This window comes from Micrasema longulum, unplaced genomic scaffold, assembly GCF_059751315.1.
Source record: "Micrasema longulum isolate JH-2025_06_02 unplaced genomic scaffold, ASM5975131v1 h1tg001675l, whole genome shotgun sequence".
In the NCBI taxonomy this organism is placed as follows: Eukaryota; Metazoa; Arthropoda; class Insecta; order Trichoptera; family Brachycentridae; genus Micrasema; species Micrasema longulum.
Window position 1 is genome coordinate 335,267 of NW_028278854.1, and position 12,650 is coordinate 347,916.

The 12,650-nt window shown below is 30.2% G+C and overlaps 1 protein-coding gene across 3 annotated transcripts in view; it reads right to left on the minus strand.

The window, feature by feature from the left end:
* Positions 1 to 12,650, minus strand: part of tfc (Brevican core protein triforce) — a 275,893-nt gene that overhangs the window by 164,362 nt on the left and 98,881 nt on the right. The window lies entirely within an intron of this gene.

Below are 12,650 nucleotides of genomic sequence, written 5' to 3' on the forward strand. Positions count from 1 at the left end.
CATGCTTCGCTTCCATACATTAGGGTTGGTACCAGAACTCCATTATGAGCTGCTAATTTAGCGTCTTGCGATAGACACTTATTTGCTACGACAGACTTTAAGGCACCATTAACTCTGTTACCGGCACTAACCCTCCTTTCAATATCCTTGTCCATATTTCCATCTCTAGTAAACATACTACCCAGATATACAAATTCTTCGACCTGTTTCAAACTATCTCCATTTACTACAATCTTACATTCAGTCATAGTTACATTTCTTTCAAAGACCATGACGTTCGACTTTTGCACATTCATTAGCAAATCACTCTCCTTGCACACTTCGTAAACCTTTGTAACCAAGGATTGCAGTTCCTCTTCGCTGTCAGCTAGGAGGACTGCGTCATCGGCGTACAGAAGGCAACTGACAATTAGATTACTCATTTTCGCTCCCACATCCATACTTTTCAATTCTTTCATACATTTATCCATGTATATGTTGAATAACCACGGTGACATTACACATCCCTGTTTGACTCCTTTAGGGATGTCAAACCAGGAAGTTAATGACCCATTTACCCTTACACACGATACACTATCTTTGTACAAAGAAGCAATAGCGCGGACAAGGTTGTCACTCACTCCATACTCCATAATCTTAATTGATTTATATAAAATATAACGGAAATGGATTTTTGTTACGGAATTTACAATTAAGATAATTAGTGCCAAGAGAAATTAAATATAAAAAACATTTTCTCAGGTGCAATAAGAATTAGAACAGTAAATTGTTCGGCAAATGCCGCCTATATTATACCACAATCTGGATACACATATTCTCCTCTACGGATGCGAATCGTGGCACCTCACTAGGGCCGAAAACAGCAAAATACTAAGTTATGGAGAATATGTGTCTCAGGAGAAACTTGGGTGTGCGGTGGTTTGACTTTGCGAGAAACGAAGTAATAAGAAAACGGACGCAGCAAACTCAGGTGACAACTGTCACCAATACAGTTGGCTGTGCCATATTCTGCAGATGCATCCTGAGAGTCTTAAGGCTGTAGTCCCCTAAAACGCACGAAATTGAGGAAATCATACGATTTTGCTATTTTCAAACGAATGTTTTTTTTAAATTGCGCAATAAATAAAAATAAAAAAATAGATCAAAACAATAATTTCACAGGTATTTCTATTGAAAAATATACTTAAACGTTTTATATAACTTAAATATAAATTCTTTTCGGCCGTTATAACCGGTACCAGTATGAAGGTAATAAAAACCTAAATAAGATATTGTTAGAAATTGAATATTACAACCATAATTATCTTTTTTTTTTAAAAGAGAATATTTTTTTTTTTTAAATGGTTTTATCTAAAATGTTTCAATGACTATTTTTTTAAGTATTACCGAAGGCACAATTTTACGTGGAAATAAAAGAGAATGATAAAAAATTTATGTGATTTAAAATGGTTGAATTTCTTTTTGAAAACAAAAAATAAAAAATTTTCTTCCACTTTTTTACTGTTCAATTTATTACTTTTAAATAATTAGAAAAAAAATGTGTTCAAAACTTAGTATTTATATGAGAATTGAGATACCAAAGTTTAGTCTAAATTTGAAATGGCGTAATCTCCCGGTTGAATATAATTATATTTTAGTTGTATAAAACATTTAGGTATATTTTTTAATAGAAATACCTTCAAAAATGATTGTCACTATTTAATTGTTATAAATGTTTTTTTATTTTTCATCATCGCCCGATTTTTAAAAAACGTTTTTTTTAATGGCAAAATCGTATGATTTCCTCGTTTTTCGTGCGTTGTACCCGACTTCAGCCTTAACCACGTTTGTCTACTTAACAAGACATTAGGTCCGCTGTTGACAGTTCGTCGGAAGTTGGTAAATATCAGATCTCCAGAAAGCCTTAATACTGTTGAATGTGGCGCCTGCTACTTCTAGCAGGCACTCCCAGTTCTTTTTGAAAGCTTCCATTTTTCGTAACATATACTCCAAGGTATTTGAAACTTTCGACGATTCCGATGATTTAGTTTGACAGAGTCAGGGGATTTTGAGCATCAAGGCACAAAGTGTTACATAGTACATGGGTTTTTGCAATATTTAATTTTAAGCCCACGCATGCATAATTTCTATTTAGCTTATCTACAGCGATCTGAAGACCTCCGACAGAATCGTCAATTATCGGCATACTCTAGGTCGCAGAGTTTTTGAGAGGAGGAGATGGATATTCCTCGATCTAGTGGAATTGACTTCTTTTGGATGAAATCTATATATGTATATTCTTTAACTTATAGGATTACCCTCGGTCTTTAAAATGGATTTGATTATGTGGAGGAACTGTTTACACTATAATAATGAATAATTATAATCGATGAAAAATTAAACTTCATTAAACAAATACAGAACACAACAAATAAAAGAATGAAAACTCTGGGATTTCTGTTGCGAGCGATCAGAGATTTTGACTAGGTCCATGTAATGAAAATTTTATATTCTGCGTTAGTACGTAGCCAACTTGAATACAACTCGGTCATATGGTCACAATATTTTAAAGTGTATTTAAATAATATCGAAAGAGTTCAACATATTTTTTTACGTTTCGTTAATTTTATATTAGGTATTCCGGTTGAACATATTAATTACTCATACTTAAATAAATATTTAAATGTACAAACATTAGAAAATAGAACGAAACTAATTGAGTTGTTGTTTTTATTTTTAATATTAAATTCAATATTTGACTGTTCCCAACTGTTATAACTAATAAACTTGTGAGTTCTGGGCTGGGTTACCCGATTTCATAAACTATTATATGTAAATGTATCTACAACAAACTACAGTGCACACTTTCCAATAAAAATAATTCATGCGTTTGCAAATGAATACACAAGCGATATAGATATATTTAATGTAACACTTTTGAATTTTAAAATGCAGTATATAAATTTACTATCTTCAAATTGAAATACCTAAATAATACTATGTTGATTTTAATTGTGTACTATTTACTGACTTATATATGTATTCTAAATTATTATTTTTTCTTACTTGTTCTAATTTTAAGATTCTCTTAATATAACTGATACGAAAAATGCACTTCTATTCTCTCCACTGCAATATATGCATGTATTATTATGTATATCCATATTTTATTTACTAATATGTAAAGATGATTTTTTTTATTATGCATCTATATTTTTCTTACTCCTCATAATTCTTTTTTTTTTTTTGCTACTTTTGTGTAAAATACATTACAATCTTAATATTTAAAAATGCACTTCTGTTTTTTCTACTGCAATATATGTATGTACAATATGTAAAGTATAACAATTAATTTTATACTAATATGTAAATATGTGTTTTTTCTATATTTTTATTTTTATTTTTCTTCTTTATTTTTTTTACTTTTGTTTAAAACACATGTTTGTCTTTATATGTGTATATATATGTAAAACATGTAAAAGACTACAACCTACAAGGCGTTTAAATAAATAAATAAAAATAAATAATATTTTTTCGAAGATGTTTCGCCAAATTATTCGCTGTAATAAATATTTTTAACCTTTTGAGGTATTGCAAAAATATCAAGAGGATATTTCGTGCAAAATACATATTTGTACAAATCATGTTATGTTAACGCGCGCAAGAGACACCTATAAGTATGGCGGCATATTTCGAAATGCCATTTTCACAAATTAACTTTTATTGCATTTAGCGTCGAAGAAGCAACCAGAAATTTATCAAATCTCCCGCAGTTTTCCTCTTTACTTGAATAATAAATATGAAAATACAAGCTCCGAGATCTGAAAAATATTAAACCACATAAATTAACATTTTACGTGAGAGATAATGCGACGCATATTTTCAGCAGTACGTTTCAATTATTATTTATGTTTAAAGCATTTAATTTGTGGTCAAAAATTTTAACAAATGTTTGTATATAACTCAGACTCATAATTATTTAGAGAAGCCCTCGAGCTTTTTTGCATAGAACAAAAGCGTTTGTAAAATTTGGTCTAGTTTTAGTTTAGTTTTTATTTTAATAACAAACGTGTAATGGACGGTTTTGGTAAGCGCTTGCAAATCTCAACGCAAATTTCTACGGCCTTTTGTATTTATTTATATATACGCTCAATAGGCATTTTTAAGGACTTATTTAACATAGAAAATTATTATAAAGGAAAGTAGAAAGACACAATGGGCCTGACTTATTAGATTTCCTCATACCAGGTTTATATTAAGAAATAACTATACCCAGTTTAACTATTTATAACCGATATAAAAAAAAAGCTTACTTATACAAATATTTATTACCATAGAATAACAATTCACGGGTTATTTCATGCCTATTTTTTGAAACAGCCAACACTGATATGTGCGCATGCGCAGTAACTTTTATAACAACACAAACCAACGTCAAAGTCAAATCGAGACTACTGTCAGTGTAATCGAGAACATGAAGAAAACCGTTAGAAATCAAAATTAGGAAGAAGAGGAGAAGTTGAAAACGAATTCTATAGTTTATTTTTGTTTCTTTTTTATCACAATTGATTAAAGCACAAACAAACATATAACATTTCATATAAGTTTCTATGGTCACTATCCCAGAATTAAACCGAGTTTAACTTTTTGCGAGGTTTATAAGTAATACTTTTTGCTATACCATACTTATTCTACCACTATTCTCAAGCTTAACTTTGTACCCGATTTATAAGTAAGGCCCAATGGTATATAGTAGACTTGGTGGGAGTGGAAGCAGGAGAGAGGTGTTTATAATTGAATTTGATTTAGTCATCGTATGAAAGAAGACAACTTGTTATCAAAAAAATCAAGACTGGTATGTTTGTTGGCAGACTTAAGAATTCTGGGCATAGGGGAATGAAAACCATAGTTAGTTCCATGGTTATCGGTATGAAAGAGTAAGTTTTGTCTGAGGTTTCCAGTTGGGATATTTAATTTTATTGAACTCAGTAGTTTAGACGCATCATAGAGTGAGTTGAGAATTTTAGATAGGACTAAAAGGTCGGATTTATTTTGACGGTCTTGAAGAGAAGATATATTTAAGCTAGATTTAAATATTACCTGCAGCTTATACCTTTGCATAAATCCTCGAGGTATCCTCGTAGTATGTCCTCTCAGACCTCCCCTCTATTGCATCGTGTAGTAGACCCCCGTGACACACTACGTGACTAATCCGTCTTGCAATATTGTTAATTTTTCCCATTGAATAGTTGATCTGAACCATTTTTCTCATATGGCATGTTCTCCATTTTACAATCAGAAGTCACGTAATCAATTAATTTTAAGATAAGTTCAATTAAGGATTGTCCGCCAAGCTACTTAACAGTATTTTCTTATCCAAACTTTGTAACGGACACCTCTAATTAAATAGTGTTCCCAATACTCATGTTATCTAGAGTAAATTAAACTCGGCACTAATGACAAATTACGTTTGATAAACTAGTATGCAAATGAATTAATCTTTACCTTGAACGGGTGATTTGGGTTAAACACCAAAATGAATTAACTAATGTGTATGGTTGAAATGAATAAAAATTGTATTGATGAGTACCTACAACATGCTTTGGAAAATTCTTTTAAGTTCGAATGATTTTATTCAGCCTTTATTTAAAATATTGCTAGAATCCATGTACAGTATATAAAAATCATCAACCGTTTCAGACCTGAATTAATTCCTGTGAACATAAAAAAAAAAATATTCTGTGTGTACTAAAGAAATTATTAGTAATTTTTTTGCATTTTCAATGTTTTTTTTAAATCTTTTGTACTTTATAAATTAACTCCATTTTGTTTAATTAATAGGTCCCAAACTGATAATCAATGCACAAAATTAATTTTAAAAACGTTTAAAATTTGCCTTACATATATTTTAAAAGAACGACAGGAATTCGTGCCAAAATAGACAAACCAGCCAGAAGCCAGCTGTCATAGTTTTTTTTAATGTTTTTTTTATTTTTTTATTCAGATAACAAATAAAGATACAATGTTACTACTAAATACATTTTTTTACATTAATTTAATACATATATTTACATTAACGGTTTCCATTGAGTAAAATAAATAAACAATTCTTGTGTACATAATGGGGAGTGACGTCTTACAATAGTTTATTTTATTTTAATCATTAATATTTTTAGGATAACATATATAAATTACAAAAAAATGATACATAAACGGCGTTTTAATGAGTGCTACATAAAGAAGAATTATAAATGTAACTTTTCACTTCTTTCTTAAATATATTATGTTCCTGACAGTACTTTTAATTATCTTTGTTCATTTCATTAAAGAAAAATATTCCTCTGTAAGTATAATGATGTTGTGCTGTAGTGGTTTTTTTTTGGGAATTAAGATATTATCACCTGTTCTAGGTCGCGTACTTACGTTTTGTGACCTAGAAATACTACTTTTTATTTTGTCTTTAAGTATTTGAAGCAAACAATTCTTTTTATTCAACAATTTTATATCTAAAACCTTAATTTAAAAAAATAATTGAACAGTGGGAAAAGTAGATGGTTTTTTCAAAATAACTTTTGTAATTAATTTTTATATTTTTTTGACCGGTAAAATGTTTGTTTTAAAAGCACCACCCCATTTGATTACTCCGTACTGTAATTTGGATTGGGTTAATGCAAAGTTAATTGATTTTAATTTTTCGATGGTTAATATATTCCTTCTAATAAATACTATCTAATAAATACATGTTTATTTAAGTTTTCTCATTCTATTTGTAATATTATTTATTTGCTCCTTCCATTTAACATTTTTATCAATTATAATGCCTAAATATTTTATGCTTATTTTTTCAGTGATTTGAAGGCAATTATCATTATGAAATTGATACCCTTCATTGTACTTCATTTATTCATTGTATTTTATTTTTAATCACATTTTTTTTTACAATAAACATAAGAGGTAAAACAGAGTATTTAATAAATAAAAAATAAATACAATACTTACATATTATCAGTAAGAATAGTAAACAAAAAAATCCCACAAAGGCATGGTCCGTTCGTGGGTATATAAGAAAAGTTTATGAATTTTTCTTATATACCCACAAAGGTATGGCCCGTTTGTGAGTATATAAGAAAAGTTTCGCTTCTATAATAAATAGTCAGGTATAATATTTTTGAGTAATTTAAGAAAGAGAAAATAAAATATTCTGTAATAAATTAGAAGGTACTTATTTATTTTATAGTAATTAAAAATGGAAATAAAAAATATGAGAAAACATAAATATATTCCTAATTATTAAAGGGCAACAAAATACGTATATAATAGAAAAAAGAGTTACTATCTTTAGTTTTTCAACAATATTTTGAGTTTGTCCAAATTTTTGTAGACAAGGACTGGATTCAACTCCCTGGGGAGCTGTTTATATTAACATATTACAACAGAGATGAAGAACATTTGAACCAGCCATTGACAGGTCATAAGCCCTGTAGATGCCTGGACTTTTATATTACCTTCTCTTAAATGTTCTTCATCTCTGTTGTAATATGTTAATATAAACAGCTCCCCAGGGAGTTGAATCCAGTCCTTGTCTACAAAAATTTGGTCAAACTCAAAATATTGTTGATAAATTACCTGGTCCATGAAAAAGTATAGAAATTGAAAAAATAATATTTTCAGGCGTTGCCTAGTATGTAGGTGAAATAATTCAATTCGTTGAATCTCACCTGCATAAATAAAGGTTTCAGCTCTTTAACTTCACAAACATCAACAGATGAAATAATTGAAGGAATATAGATGTTCAAATATAGGCAGAATGGTGAATGTTACACAGTGTGTAAAGTGGCCACTTAAACCAGCCATTGACAGGTCATAAGCCCTGTAGATGCCTGGACTTCTATATTACCTTCTCTTAAATGTTCTTCATCTCTTTAGTTTTTAATAGAAGGAAATTTTTGAATCATTAGATGCGCAAAGGGAATAATGATTATAATTGTTGGTAACTTTATTGTATTATAACAAGATTGTTTAAAAAATAATTTTAAATAAATACTTCTTCTTAGACCAGTCGGTTTGATCAAAAATATTAACAGAATAATCAATTTTTCGATCCACGCAGTCCAGATTTAACTCGATGATGAGAACAGAAAACATGGCTGCATAATACAGACCAGCAAGTTTACTTCGACATTCCTACGGCAAGTTGACATTCGCCCGCTTTTTGTGGGAGATTACATAATATAATTTACATACATACGCGCTCTAATTGATCGCAAGTTGGCCAACGACTTAATTGCACATACTCAAGAGAGATATGAGATCTGACGCAGCTTTTTCGTACTGGGAATGTGTGGACAATGTACATGTATGTATGTTTTCCAAAGATCTATTACGTAAAAAGTTTTGTTCAGGTTATTATAACTATTAGACACAGGAGCAAAAAAAACATAACGTAGATAGAGAAGTGTGTAAAATAAAGTAACGCTTCTGACGTCTTGTTTTTTATAATTACAAATAGGTTGAGTTTAATTTATCTGGTACAGGTAAACGTTGTTTTGCGCCGGTTCGATTTACGCCGATTTAAAATTATGCCGGTTAGTTCAGGGGCGCGGCGTGGGATTCCCCGGTTCAGCCGACACCAGACGACAGTAGGCGCCGCGATTCCAATCGCAGACACACTTTTACACGTTGTTTTATTCTATTTCCGTTTGCGCGAGCAGCCTATTGTTTGTGTGAAATTGTTTCAGAGTTAGTTTTTGTTTGTTTTTTAAGAAAAATAAAAAGGTAAGATTAAATATATTTTTTTATTATTATTGAAATTAAAAGAATATTTAAATATTTGTAGATGATTATAATGACTATGATTCTGGAAAAACGGAAGCAACTAAAATTGGATGCTTTTTTTTAAAAAGTGTGAAAATTTAATTTAGTACCGACGAACTGGTGAGTTGGTATTTATTATAAAAAATGAATTACTTATATCAAGAGATTTTTTTTTTTTTGCAAACGAATTTAAACTGTATTTATTAAATACATTTATAATGTATGCATGTATGTATTAAATAAACATGTTAGATTGTTCTTAGAATTTTGACACGGAACCTAACCTTATATCTACCATTATATTTGTGTTCATTTTGCGCTGATTTTTTTTACGCCGGTGTCTCTCGGAACGGAACCCCGGCGCAAAACGTTTATCTGTATTTAATACACGTGTTGGGTACCTTAAGCATGAATTTTAAAGTAGCGTTTTATTGACATTTGGCCCAAATTTGAGAACGACTATATCGGGTTTTGTTTTAGGTGTTTAACTGTTTATCTCCTTTTTATACTACTTTTAAGATTTAAGTCCCTCGATGGCGATCTTTCAACACATGACGACGCTGTAATAATTAATTATTATTCTTTACATGAACCTGTATCAAGAAGTTCAGTTTTATTAACACCATTTGTATTAATTTCTTCGTTTCGAGAAACTTCGCCGTTCAATGAAATGCTCTAATTTTTACCCCGCGTAGGAAAACAGTTTTTTTAACCGATTTCCTGTTGTACTAATTTTCCCCATTTTTCGAAAAATCATACTCAATTTTTTCACTAGTTGTATCATATAAAATTGTGCTGACAAAACATGTAAATTTTTCTATAAAAAGAGGTTTAACACAAGAAAACAAATTGGCTGTCGAAGGGAAAATTTCACAAACATTTCATATTTTTTCCATTGACTTTTCCAAAAGCAATTAAAATTTTGGTAATACAGTACGCTATGAAATTAGATATTAAATTAGAAAAAAAACATTGCCGTAATTTAAATTTCAAGTTAGCGATTCTCAATGCAGCTTATAGCAATCAGTTAAAGGAAAATGATTACTAAACTGGTGACTCGTATGTGCGGAAAGTGGAAAATTCGAAATATATATTCGTTAACTACATAAGTATTTCTTTAGTTAACTATAAATTGTTTTCCGTGCAATGTACACTAGACTAGACGGGACTAATTATTATTGTTGGTGGAACTTTGTATGTCTCTGCAGTGAAGAAAACTTCCGGGAAACTAGCTAAGGAAATAGTGTTCCTAAACTTACATAATTTGTACATTATTACGCGAAAGTTCTCCGAGAAAGTCCCTAGCACTTAATAAAGATACGAATGAAAACGAAACACTTGATTCCTTGTTAGGGAAAACAATAGGGATACAATATACATAAAAGAAACTATGCATAAAATAAAGCCTGTAAAGCAATATATTAAACAATTATTTTTAGAACTCAATGTAGTTAAAAAAAGGAAACGTATAAAATAGTCAAAAGAACTTTGTTTGTGTGTGTGTGTATGTGACATGAGTGAACTAATCAACTTATAAGACAAATTTACCTTGCTTTTTTCCAAGCAAACTATCATATTGCAATTCTGCTTGGGGAGGTTGCTCTCGTTCAATCCTTTAACCAGTGAAAAGCACAAAAATGGATCATGAAGATCATTCTCGAAAAACTCTTAAAGTACCCAACGGAAGATCTATTCGCTGAGTTAAAGATGTCGGATGTAAGACAATTGTTTGTGAGGTGCCTACAACTTAAATTTTATAAATTAAGTGAGGTCAAAAAAACCCAACAAAATATAAACACTTGTTTAGCCACACAAATTAACTGTATTGTCTTTATTGATTTATTGCCAAATATATAAGACTCAAAATGTAAAACAAATTTTAAAATAAAAATAACTGCACATATAAATAGTGCAGAGAGATTTAAAAAAAAAATATATGCAAATCAAAAAACGTAGCTTTATATTTGCTTTTTATTATATATTGTACTATATTATTTATGTTTAAGTAACATGTATTCTTGGCACATACATATATTTTATATTTGTATAATAACGATTTTTAATTTTTTACATTTGATTTGCTAGGCATTTATAATTAAGTAGTTTTAGTTACTTTTTGTTATGTTATTGTTTTATTAGCATAGGAATACTGATGCTCTAAAAGATAAAAAATCTCCATCTTAAAACAGGCTGAGCCATGTAAAATGGAGACTATCATAAACAGAGAACACTCCGTTTTCATTTTATAGTAAAATATTTCAAATAGATTCTCTGTTATTAAATATGTATACTAATTTTATGCAATAAAACAAATTATATTTATATTTTTTTAAATAGTAGAAAAGGAAAAAAATGTGAAAACGTAAAAACAAATTATAATTGAGAAACATCATTTGTACAAAATAAATGATTAACAATTATCATTTTGAATGAAGATTTACTACGGTCAAATAGATCTATCGTGTTGACCTGTAAATTGTAATTCCGAGCTATACGAATCATGGAAGAATAACTATGCGCATAGTTAGTACGAACTGCCGCTGCTGGTAACATATTTGTGTGCCCCCGACGTGTTATCCGTTCGGGATGTTTTGTAATCCACCCGAAGTGGCTTAGCAAATACCTGACGCGTTATCCACCCTAGTAATAATCGAAACAAACTAAAATCTTTCATGAGACATTTATGGCGTAGCCGAGATATTACAACGAAAACGAGAATATTGATGTTGAGTGACGTTGGCAGGCGCTTCTAAGGGGTGATTTTGTGGCGTAACGAAATTGAACAGTGCAAATAATAATGATCGTCCGAGTGATTCCAAAAAATCCCGAACAGGAGACGCATTTTTTTATTTTTTTATTTGAAATTAATTTATAAACCGCTTCGGATTATTTCTTTATTTAAGTGATTACTGAAGCATCAGGTACATTTAGGGACAACGAAAGTCCTGAATCTAATTGACAGATATATTATTTTTCATGAACAACATGGACGAAAGCCAAAATAATTTTAATTTGGTACAAAACCGTTGAATAACGAATTCATGAATTAAAAATTATTAACAAAAACAGTTTCTGTACCGTAGAATTAAGAATAGTACAGAAAGATCGTAGAATTATATTAGAATACATCGGACTGGGTCTGAAAATCCCCCCACTTTGCCCCACTTTCGCCGCGCGCATTCGTGAAGTTGCCACGTGATTTTGCCAGGTGGGAAAAAATATAATCATATAATCAACACAAATGTAAGGTTACAAAAAAAATCAATTTGTTAATTTCTCTAAAATTTTATTGTGCACGCAGAAAAATGGATTAACACAACAGAGTAGATAAGTAAAGGGTCATCTAATAAGAGTAATTAAATTAATGAACCTTGAACATAAAATTTAAAACACATCTTATGTTACATAAAACTGATAGTTTTATATCATGTTAAATAGTATTTGATGTTTTAAAGATAATTTCGGTCAAATGTTCACCACGGCGTTGTTTAATCCGAGGTCCAATTTTTATTAATTCTTTCATTAGATGAGCAAAGTAGGGAAACAAAAATACTACCCTGGCAACACTAACGAAATATCAATTTTGTTTTCTGTGACAATCTGACAGATGGAAAAATAATTCAATTTATAAGTAATGCATTTGCTACTTACACGCGCATTCGATAATTACACATAAAATGTGATTCAATCCCATTTATTTAATTATTTAAGATCGCAGAAGTATTTATACACTTTAAAACGACACAACACGGCATAGTTGAATTCAAATCGGGAGTTGCGTACTGAGCAACGTCTACAAAGAAACTAATGGGTCAAAACGTAAAATTACTATTTTAAGAGTAGTTTAGTCGCCTTCT